Genomic DNA, 12,737 nt, shown 5'->3' with positions numbered 1-12,737 from the left:
CGGGTCCTCCTCCAAGTCTGACCACTGACTGGGCTAACAGAGGGTGCGCGGGGGGGGGGGGGGGGCTTTCTTAGGCAGCACCATCACGAGACTGGGAGATGGGGGTGTTGGGGACAAGGGTAGGTTTTTATACCTGGCTCCTGAACCCCAGGCCCCTGGACTAAAGGTGAATGGTGAGTCCTCCCCACGGAGGGAGAAGGAAGCCACCTACTCTTGCTCTCACAGGTCAAAATGAAGTATCATCCTGGTTCTCTGCCAGCTGCCAGGTACCCTAGTGCCAAACACATCTGGTGCCTGATGCTTGCAGGGGTCCTAGACTGACAGCTGACAGCATCTTCATGGAGTACCAGGAGCTCTGCCTTGGCAGCAGGTAGAGAACTTCCCACGCAGCAGAATTAGGGTTAGGGAGGGGGTGCGGGCTTAGTAATTTCTGGTCCCACTACAAAACCTCACTTTTGATTAGAATAGAGTACCATCACAAATCTTTCTACACAAACCAACCAGCTGAGCCAAAAAGGAAAAACGAAAAACAAAACAAAACAAGCTAGAAGAAAACTGCAAAACCTGTATACATGTTAAGTTGTTTCCTGTGGGATTTTTTTTCCATTTTTTCTTTTCTTGATTTTTAAAAATGTTTTGTTTTTATTGTTTTTTAAAATAAATTCAGTGTTTACATTTCTACAAAAACTAATGCAGTTTCAGGAGACCTGCCCTCTTGAGCAGGAGGAGAACAGTGCTTTCCCCAGCCCGCCTCTAGTCTGACTGTCCACCCTGGTGCTTCAAGATGCCTGGAAAAGCCGTAAGCCTGTGGAAGAGGTCTTTACCTGGCGGGGTCTCCGAGCCCCAGGCTCAGTAAGCTTTGGAGAAAGCAGAGAGGAAGACTAGCTTACTGTGAAACTTTTGCTAAAAAATATTCATACACATCAGTGAGTATGCCTGTCAGGACGCTGGGGAGAACAAGAGCTCGGAGACATCCCGTCCAGGCTGTGCGTGGGGGAGCAGCACCCTTACACCAGTCTGTCCTTGGACGTGGGGTGCAGGGGAGTTCTGGCTTTCATCTTGGGCAGAGCCCGGCTTCCTAGTTCATGTTTAACTCCATTCTCTAAAACCCGTGCCGAGTCTTACACTGCGCAGGAAGCATGGCCGTTCAGCTTGTAGGCAAAAAGGTACAAAAACAACTAGAATATAAAAGTTTTGGTAATATAAGGGCCATCTGTTCAAGTCCACCTTGGAAACCTGTAACAGATATGTAAATACTACGTAAGACAAAAAGACACAGGACAGGAATTTTGAAAAAAATGTCTTGGGGCCATGAAAGTTTCTAATTAAGTATTTTAAGCCTCACTGTGTATAACTGAACCAGCTAACGAATAGTGGAGATCCGTGAGTGTGCTAATTTACAGGTTGGCGTGTTTGTGTAAAACAGAGCCCTGTGTTTATTTTCATAGGTATGAAGGAGGATCAGAACCGGGGCAACCTCAAGCCTAGTCAGATCTTCTAGGAGCACATGAGGACAGGAAATGACTGAGACGAGCCAGTTCTCTCAGGACTGTGCTAGAGGACAGTAGAGGAGCTGGACTTTAAACCTTTGCATAGCAAGAGCAGTCAGTTATTCCAAGCCTGAAGTGAACGGCAGGACGAGGTGGAAAAGAGCCTGCCCGCTTTGGTGTGCCTGGGAAACTGATGATTTGGGCTGCACGGGATCCATTAACGACTGTTGGTCTAGTTCTTCCACGGTACTCAAATGTCAAAATAAAGATAGAAATGATTTCAGTGGCCACTTAAGTTCTAACGTATCCATCGGTCCATTCCTTTAGTCAACATTTGTCATCTGTATTGAACATTTACTTATTGGAAGCTGGCTCATAGGACCACAGTACAAAGATGCCCAGGATCTCATTGCTACCCATCAATAGCTCTTGCCACTGTGTAGGAATCAACCCCACAGGACCTTCTTTCTTTCCTTCGCTAGTAATTTCCTCTGACATGAGAACATCTGGTTGTACTGTCCTCATTGATGCTGGTGCAGACCGGGGCTGCGTGGGAGATGGTCTCCATGGTGACCTCTTTTTCCTTTTTCTTTTTTCTTCTCTTCTTTTTTCTTTTTCTTTTCTTTTTCTTTTTCTCCTTTCTCTCTCTCTCTCTCTCTCCCTCCCTCCCTCCCTCCCTTGCTCCCTCCCTCCCTCCCTCCCTTCCTTCCTTCCTTCCTTTCTTTTTTTTTTTTTTTCAGGGAAGACTGAAAAATTGCCCTGTAGCATTTTATAGGGTCTCCTTTTAAGATCACTTGTTGAAGGAATTAAAAACTCTCTATGAAATGTCTAAGTAGAATATAAGGAATATATAGGAAGAAAAGAGGGAGGTCAGATCCTTCTAAACTATATGTAATAGAAAGGAAAGAGAAAATAATGCCAACCTTCCACCTAATGAAAGATGTTCTTTTAAAAATAATAAAAAACAACAAATTTGAAGTTACTCAGGTTACAATTGTAGTGGCCAAATCTGTATAATCACTTTATATCATTTTGATTATTGTAGAATACTTAGATGATTGTAACTTTTCCCCATGGAAAGGAATGGTTGTTCAATGGTTATTTATTTATTTATTTTGTATATTTGAAGTACATTTAGAGAATTACATGTGGTTATTTAATTCAATTAATGAAGGATATGATTGTGTCTTAAATATTTTAAATTTCTATGTAAACTTCTGGTGGTCAATTTTTTCTGTAGTAAAAAATGCCATTCTTTAAATAAACTTAAATGTCCATTCCATGCAACTGTGTAAAATAGAGAGTGAATATCTTCATTTATCAGATGGAGTGACTAAGTCTAGTTCCTTGCCTGTGCCCACACATACTAGGGCCAAAGATAAACAGAACCTAGGTCTCCCCCAATTGCTGGGGGAGGGGTGCTTTCCACTATGATACAATATTTATTGTCCTACTTTCTGCTCATAAAACCCTGTGATCTTTGCACATAGTGTTTGAAAATAGAATCCCATGTGTAATGTAAACACTTTTCTAGCTAGGACCCAATAACATGTGCTCCATGGTTTCCCCTTATTTATTCTAGGAGTAAATAAATAGAAAGGAGTAAATAAATGCACACTACTACTTGCTGAAAGCATACAATTTAGTGATCTAACAGAAATTCACATGCAATTTCTTATTGGGAAATGGCTGAGATTTTTCTTTACAAAAAATAATTCTAATAATATAGGGAATGTGGCTGAATCTAATTTGCTTTAAAATAAAACTTGATGATTGTGTTGTTGAGTTGCCATCTCTGATAGACAAACCTGACTGATACTTGACTTCGATTCTCAACAAAATGATTCTAACAGCAGGTGATGAAGGCATAGTATTTCTTCCACCTTCTTCAAATTTATAACTAGAAAAAAGTTCAAAATTACATGTACACCTTGTCATTGTTAATACACCATGTCATTGTTAAGTGACTGCCATTTAATTCCATGCATGTTATGGTTAGGACAACACAAGTTATAAAAAATTGCTTTTCTTTTTCCAAAGACTATCCATTTGGCCCAGATAGATAATTGAATGATATCAACTACTTCATAGGAAAAAAAAAAGTTGTAGAAGGCAGCCATGTGGCAGAGCTGGTGTTTGGAAAGCTTGTAGCATCTATTATGGGATTGGCTTAAACTGCTTGCCTTGGCCTAGAGAACAGAGATTCATCATAGGAATCCAAGCAGATGAAGGTGGGTTGTTACAGAGTAGTGAAGTCTAGAGATACAATATTTACTGAAGGTATAGTTACACTGAGCTAAGAGTCCAGCTAGCAGGGGTGTATTGGAGCAGCCTCTCACAAGCTCATGGATGCCACCCTGAGCATCTCCTTCCAGTTCTTTTCTTACACACACACGCACACACACACGCACACGCACATTCTACCCTTAAACTCTGCTCTAGCTTTTCTCTCCAACATCCACTGTTGCCATTTGCACGCTCATTATCTTTCTTACACCACCCAGGAAGGTTCCTGATTTCCTTGTTGAAAGTGTTGATCCCTGAAGTGCTCCTTTCAAACATCAAATCAAGACTTGTTTTCTAAAATATAAACTGAGTACTCTTGTGCTTCTTATCGTTTACATCAATTGTATACAGGAAAGGTCCACACTCCTTAGCATGATTTCCCAAGATCTTTATCCACCATCTGATACTCCTGCCTTGATTTTAATACCTGGCAACCTTTCATTACTTCTTAGTTTATGTATAGTGATGTGGGGATAAGCACAAATTCTATTTCTCACTTTTGAAGTTATTGTTTCGTTTTTTTTTAAAATATTTTGCATGTGTTTGTTTGTTAATAATTTTATACCATGTATACAATATGTCTTGATCATATCTAATGTCTACTTTCCCTTCCCAAAGGTCAACTTATAATTGTCTCCACTGTGTGAAAGGTTATCTTACACTGTGATGGTAAGCTCGAACTGTTAACTTGACTCAATCTATAATCTCCTGGGAAGAGAGTCTCCATTAAGGTCTAGTTGAAGTTAACCTATGATCTTGCCTTTGGGGGATTGTCTTAATTATATTCATTGAAGTAGGAAGACACAGCCTACTGTGAGCACTACTGTTCTAGAGTTTGGGTTCTGACTGTATAGTATGCAGAGTGGGCAAGCACAAGTAGGCATGCAGGAATTTATTTCTCTCTACTCTTGACTGTGAATGCTTCAAGTTCCCACCCTGACTCCCTTGAAATAATGAACTATAAGCTGGGAGTATATTTGAATAAATCCTTTCTCTTTTAAAGTTAATTTTGCTGGAATAGTATAATCATGATAACAAAGGAAACTAGAACACATATCCAACTAATCACATGGACCATTTTTGTTGGAAAGCTATACTTGATTCCTCCGTTTACTCCACAATGGCTACCTTGCCAGTTCTAACCTCTGCACTCTTGGCCATTAATTACATTTATTTCATTATATTGAAATGTTACTCTTTTTTTCCTCTCAAAATCCTCAGGAGAAAGACAGACAGCCTGGCATGCACACCAAACTTAGCATACACAGAAACTCAACTGATACTTATTTACAATATTTATTCATGACATTCATTTAATTGTTACTTTGTCCAATAAGCTAGAAATATCCTCCAGCAGAATTGGGAGGTATTTTCATTTCACTCCATCATCCCTCTGGCTTCAATCTCATCTATATTGTTGTTGAGGCTAATGTTATCAACGCCATCTCTTTTTTTTTTTTTGTTACACTTATTCAATGTTGTGACCTAAGCAGTGGGCTTAACTTATTTTTAATGAGGTCAAAGAGCAAACCAAGAGCTATTTGTCATCAGTCACTTGCCATATACTATAGTCACTCTCCTTCATATCTCAACAACACTGTCAGTTCTTTGAGGATTGTGCCTTATTCAGGGACAGTTTTAAACCAAAATATTAACAGTTGCAAGTAATAATAATAAAATGTGAGAATGCGAGTACCAAAAGTTATTGAGAATACTACTTTTTATTTCTGACTTCATCTAAACATCTCAGAGTGCTAATTCTATAGCTAACATTTCCAAGCCTACATTAAGATATATCATAGCTATTTCTTCAGAATAAATTCCCAGGCACAAAATTACTTCCAAAGGCCATATTTTTCACGTTTTACTTATTATTTAAAGCTATTTATCAGTTAGAAGAGCTTAAGATTTATGTAGAGGGTTTGGAGAGTTGACTGGAGGTCAAGTGTGCTTCCTAATTTTCTAGAGGACCTGGTTCCCAGGCCCCACATCAGGTGGCTCCAGGGGATCTCGTGCCTTCTTCTGGCTTCCATAGGCACTGTCATACTCATGGTGTGTGTTCACCCAGACACACATGTATAAATAAAAACAATAAAAGTTAAAATATTAGTTTTATGTAGTATTTGTAATGATAAATCAACATGTCCATATATCCCTTCTCCAGTTTTCCTTACTATCAAGCATGACAATTTTGTAATGCTTACTGAAAAGACAAAGAGCCTAAACTTTATGATTTACTTGGTGTTACATGTCAGTCACAGTTTGTGTCTCTTTTGCTGTCATAAAACACTTCCCGACAAAAACAAGTTGGGAAGGGAAAGGGTTTGTTTCATCATGATATTCTGGTCACAATCCAATCACTGAGGGAAGCTGGGGCAGGAACTCAAGGCAGGAACCTGGAGGCAGGAACTGGAGCAGAGACCATGGAGAAACATTGCTTCCTGGCTTGTTTTCCACAGCTTGCTCAATTGGCTTTCTTGTACATCCCAGGCTCACTTGCCCAGAGGTATCACCACCTACAGTGGGCTGGGTCCTCCCACATCAATCAGTCATCAAGCAAATGTCCCACAGACATGCCCATGGGCCAGTCTGATGGAGACAATTCCTCAAACTAGGTTGCTTTTCCCCAGGTGCCTCTAGTTTGTGCCAGAACAACTGACCTTCTTCAGTTCAAAACCCAAATACATCACTGTTAATAAACAGTCTGTTATTTCTTGTTTACCCCCAGGATCCCATGCTAATCCACAATATAAAGCATAGCGTAACTTAAAAAGTCCCACAAATCTTTAAAAGTTTCAAACACTTTAAAAATTCAAACCTCTTCAAAATATCCAAAGTCTCTAACTGTAGATTCCTATAAAATAAAAACTAAAATACAAGTTAAATACCACTTTACTCCAAAAAGGAAGGGCATAGTGGGCGCAAGAGCAGTCACACTTAAGCAACATCAATGTCTAGACTTGTAGCTCCTAATCCTGTGGCCCGGTAGAATTCCCAGGAGGCGATTGGTAAAGGTGCTGCTTCCATTGTAATGGGAACCTGAGCTTTTTGGAGAAAGCAATGGTTGTCTCAGGACAACCACCAAAGATAATGGCAGGTGTGAAATGGATCCCACCTGAGCCTATGAGTCAACCTGTATGGTCCAGATGGCAGAGAAATACTAGTTCCACGGAACATGTTGCCGAATCATTTGCAATCGGAATTTGTCTGCTGTTTCTCACATGATGAGACTTTTGAGGAGCAGGACCAAGAGGCGCATCAGGGCAAAACTCCCCGTCACCACCCTTACCTGGTTTTAATAGTTATCCTTTTCATCCATCTGATTAATGTTATTCTCTGTAAAGTTGCCTTTTTCTTATTCCAGTTCTTCCCTGTTTGGGAGGAAGTTACTATGCATAGGACACACACACTTACGGATGGGTATTATGACTTGAAGGTAGGCTACCTACAACAATTATTTGGAGTTTTTTTGTGCTGCAAAGATACTTTTTTGTGTGTGCTAAGAATAAAAGGCAGGCAGGGCATCATGCATGCTAAGCGTGTATTCTATTCCTGAGCTAGATTCCCCAGCCCCACATAACAAGTGCATTTATACACAATCATTAATATCTACGTTAATCCCCAGATAAGTTTGTACTGTTGTGCCAAATTCTGATCTCATGTCACATGATCATCCTGACCTCCTCATGTTTACCTATAACTTTACTTTTTATCAAGAGACTTGCCTTTTTGTCTTGTGCATTCATTTACTTTATAATTGAGTTCTGGTGTAAATATATGGGTGTATCAGAATTATTGTTTGATTCCACTGTGGGAAACAGTTAATACTGCATATATGCAGTCAATTTGCCTTAGTATTTTAATGATGTTTTTTATTTGTTTCTTGAGAATTTTATACAGTATAATTTGATCATACTCTTTCCCTTTCACAACTCCTCTCAGATCCTCTCCTACCTACCCAACGGCATGTTATCTCTCAACAAAACAAAACAACCAAAACCAAGAGTGTATGTGCACACAATCATGGATTTCAATATGTGTTGACTCCCTTACTCCTGAAAAGGGAGTATGTCCTGAGTGTGGTTGATATTCCTAGTATTACTTCAATCAAGAAAACGGATTTGTCTGTCTCAGAAACTATCAATTGTTCATTAGATTCTTAGCTAGGGGGAGGACTTTGTGCCCTCCCCCCTTTCTTCTATTGTGGGGATTTTATCTGGCTTGAACTTGTACATATCTTGTGTACACAGTCATTGTCTCTGTGAGTTCATGTGGACACCTACCCTGCTGTGTCTGGAATAATACTATTTTATTGAATTTTCCAACCACCTCTGGCTCTTACAGCCACTCTATTTTCTTTCTACATAGATCCCTGAGACTTGAGGGTAGAGGGATGATGAAGACTTAGGGTTCAGGGCTCCAAGATCTCTCACTCTCTACACATTGTCTATTCATAGGTCTCTGTGTTAATTATCATCTACCATACAAAGAAGTGTTTCTGATGAGGGTTCAGCAATGCACTAATCTATGGGTATAGTCACATCCTTAAGAGAGGTTCTGTTCGGGTGTTCATTTAGCAGGAAAAAAAAATGTAGTAGGTATACCACTACCTACTAGACCTATCTAGTCTCAGTTTCCCAGCCTCGTTAACATTGTCAGCTATGAGCTCTATCTCATAGGGGGCTTTAAATTGTGCCATTGAGCCAGTGAACATATCTTGCAGGAAGGTTGCTATCCAGCTCTCAGGCTTCACAGCTGAGTGAGATGGACCATCACTTTTCTACAGTAGTATCATGAATAGCATCCTTGAGCACTATAAGCACTAGCCAGTAGGGGTGGGGGCAAGGCTTGCGGTTGAGTACCAGGTTGAGTTCTCTGTGTCCTATTACATTAAGTATGTGTAGTCTTCATCAATAGGGTCTTATCATCAGCCGTGCAGGCTGACAGCAGTGCCATTTTGTCAGTTTTACTGACCTATCTTGTTGGTCAGAAATGATACTCTGATCCCATTCCATCAGATATTTCTGAGATAAGGAAGACAAGAAATTAAGTATGAGGTAACCAAGAAAGGTTTTATAGTGATGACTATGTCTCCTGCTTAGATAAAATATTAGATGTGGGCCTGGCAGTGGTGGCTCGTGCCTTTATCCCCAGCACTCAGAAGGCAGAGATAGGTATATCTCTGAGTTCAAGGTTAGCCTGGTCTACAGAGGGAGTTCCAGGACAGTCACACAGAGAATCCATGTCTTTGAAAACTGCAAACAAACAAATAAATACTAAGTACGTAAATAGATAGATAGATAGATAGATAGATAGATAGATAGATAGATAGATAGATAAGTTAGATGTGAAGGAATGAAAGAGAATTCCACCTGGATCTAGACAGATGTGTCTGACAAAATGCTTCATTATGACTAAATATTCTTGAATGTGAAATTAGATTCTTCTTGATATATTCAAAATGAGGTACTAGGGAACTTTCCAAATTGACATACATGCACACTAATGAGTATGCATCTCCAAAGACCCTGACTTTATTGTAATATTTACATTGTTGTTTGACATCCCTACCCTATTGTAACAGTTCAAGGGGATTATGGGAAGAATTTCTTTAAAAGGGTAATAGACCATCATGATTTGGGAGAGGAGGAAGGGGTTATCTTACCTTAGCAAATATGCTACCCACTTCAGAAATATTATTATAAGATACTTCTTATAATTCCACAATGCATTTGAGGTCAGTCTGTCCCCATGTTTGTATGGCGTATTGTATTTATTAGATTTGTTCTGCTTTGTTAAATAAGCTACTACTGAAACTGTCTGTGTCTTCTCTATATTCTTTCTTTTAAGAGGAAACAATATTTTGTAACATAGTTAGATTCTTTTGTGGCAGTCTTATCTATCTATCTATCTATCATCTATTTATTAAGGGACATTTTGACTGTTTAGAGCATACAGTGATTATAAGTAAAACTGCTAGAAATACCAGTGGGAAGGATAAATATACTTTTATTTATCTAACTTTCCATTTGTTTGAATATTTGAAGGTACATTATCACATGCATTCTGGGTTCAATTGTCTTAGCAGAAATGGTGCTTGTAATTTGATATAAAAATACCACTAATTCTTGGGAGTTAGTCAATTATAAGAAAGTTACCTTTCTCCAGCTTGGCCTCTTTCTGGGTGGTTTGCTACTAAGTGTCACAGTGCTACTGTGTCATTCTTTCCTTTGACAGATAAATGTATCTCTTGCTCAAATTAGATTTAGTTTCATTTGAGAATAAATAACTTAAATTTTAAAAAGAGCTGTATATTCTTGTTGGCTCTGGAGAGTTTACAAGTATCTTCTTCCCCCCCCCCGCCCCCACCAAAAACATACCCAGCCTTGAAACACAGCTTTCCAGACAGACTTAAGCTCCTTTTAAAAGTCCTTGTCCCAGAAGGCTTCTGTGGGTTTTGAGAAGGAGGAAAGAGCCATAAGGATATGTGCAGGTTTGGGGATAGACATGAGTTGTTAAGTCAAGAGAGTTGCTAGGTCTCTCACATTTAATGAGTCCAACTAAAAGCAATTGCTAGCATCGTTTGGTTTGAAAATTCTTCTATCATTCATATACTTCAGCTCATCACTCCTAATCTGTTTCCATACATCCCTAGGCATGGGCGCAGTCTAGCCAACTTCACTTTACTTCCGTTTTCAGTGCTGTTCTTATTTCTCTCTGCAACATCACCAGAATGTCCCATACTGTCTGTGCTTCTACTGCTGGTGACCTCTTAGGTATAAAGATATGCAGTCTTTCCTCCCCATGCTCTCTCTGCTGCTCCAACAGTTCCTGGGAAAACCTCAATTTTATAGCTAACCCTTGAAGCTCTTCCAGTCTCTACCCATTACCCCACTTCAAAGCTGCTTCTTTTCAAAAGACTAAGTAACTTGTAGAGAATACAGATTTATTTCTTACAGTATAAAACTAGGAAGCCTATATTCAAGGCACTAGATCTAGTGAGGGTGCTTTTGTTTCCTGCATCATTCCATGGTAAAAAAAGTAGACGACTAAGAAGTATTTATTCTGAGAGACCAAACTCACAATTTAAAATGCTTTGCGCTGGGCAGTGGTGGCACACACCTTTAATCCCAGCACTTGGGAGGCAGAGGCAGGTGTATTTTAGAGTTTGAGGCCAGCCTGGTCAAAAAAATAAAAAAGCTTTGCTACTTAATCTATTTATGAAAGGGGAGCCCTCATGATCCACACCACTCCAAGTAGGTCTCAACTCTCTACCTTGCTGTATTGGGGATTGAGATCCAACAACACATGAACTTCTAGGGATGTTTTCAAACCATAGACGCAAGCTTTGGTTCTGTGTGATTATTGGTATCTGTAAACTACTTGTGAATTAAGCAATATTAAGTAATGGACTGTAATCTTCACACCAAGTAATAGAGCTCAAGGGTGGATACATCCTAAGACTGTTTCTTCTTATGTGCTTGAACAGCTCCTAAGTATAAATAAAAATGACTATGCCCCCAAGTAAGGCAGAGAAAATGTTAACAATATAGTTGCCATTTCTAACTTAACATTGATGGGGCTTGTCTATGATTTCCTTATGTGACAGGCGCCCCCTAGTGAACAAGGAACTCAAACTGACCTCCACTGTAGAAGAGAGGCTCCAAGAAAATTCTTGAATAAAGCTGCCTTAATGATTCCACATTATATTAAATAAGCAAAGACGGTGACATTTTGTGAGGTGAGGGTAGGAATCTGTTCTCCATCATAAAAACATCCAAGACTCCAAGACAATACAGAGGTAGCAACCAATACCATAAGCAAAGGGAAACCTAACTCATACTCACATTAACAAAGGAAATGAAATTTGACTAGAATTCTTTGTAGTTACTAGATTCGTAACTAGGAATTGAGGTGTAAGAAATTCTTTAATTTGAGAAACTTCATTCTGGCAAGCAGATTTGACAAATTAATAAATCATATCATTTGGTTGATTTCAGAATAAAGCATGTAAAGAAGGCTGTGGGGGTCTGAGTTATATAGCAAATCAGTTACCTTTAATTAGCCTTCCTCGCCGAAGCTCTCTCTACTTAAACAACTCCCACTATGCTCTGAAGTGATGTGCGTTATAATTTTGTCACCATAAATATTTATGACTTGCTATTTATAGCACAGAGTTAGGGCTCAGGTAGTACTCATGTTAACAACGTTGAGCATTTGACTCAGTGACCTCTAAAATAAGCATTCTAAATCAGTCAAGTGGAGAAAAAAAGCCGAAACAAAAGTGGATGGCACATCTGAATAAAACGCATATGAACTTGTTATTGGACCATTCACTGAAATCTTGCTTTATGTCAGAAACTATAAAAATGGCATAGTGTGATTTTGTTGCTGCAGTTATTGTTGTTGCTATTTATTCATAGAGACTGCTTTCTTCTCACAAGTCAACTGCTCTTTTTCTCCTCAGCATCACCCTTTCAGATTGACCTGAATCTCATGTGGTGCAAGTGGACTCTTTTAGCCTATTCTTATGGCTCCATCCTCTCTGAACTACCAATAGCCTAATTTGGTACAATTATATTGCTTTGATCGGCCAGTGTCGCTGTTTTCAATACTCACAAGGATTTAACTACATGCTAATAATATTTACGGGGTGACCACAGACTACTCTCCTTTGCCGCTGCTTAAGACAAATGGCATTCCTTTACAGTGAAACCACCCGCATTTCCTTGTCTGGGTGACAAGCACGTGCCACAGGCGAAGACAGCAAAAGCACATGTGATGGAGGTGAATGATAGGCAAGAACCAGAAATGCATCGCGTACTTCATCTTTGCCCACAAACTCCCACTTTTTCCCGTCCGGTTTCCCACGTTGCATCCGGCAGAACAGAGGTAACCGTGGGCAGGAAGGCAGGGGAGGAGGACTGGGTACGAGGTGTCCCCCTGCGGCGTTCCTGTGGC

Source organism: Mus musculus, chromosome 9, assembly GCF_000001635.26.
Source record: "Mus musculus strain C57BL/6J chromosome 9, GRCm38.p6 C57BL/6J".
In the NCBI taxonomy this organism is placed as follows: Eukaryota; Metazoa; Chordata; class Mammalia; order Rodentia; family Muridae; genus Mus; species Mus musculus.
The sequence above is the reverse complement of the archived record's forward strand: the minus strand, read 5'-3'. Positions refer to the sequence as shown.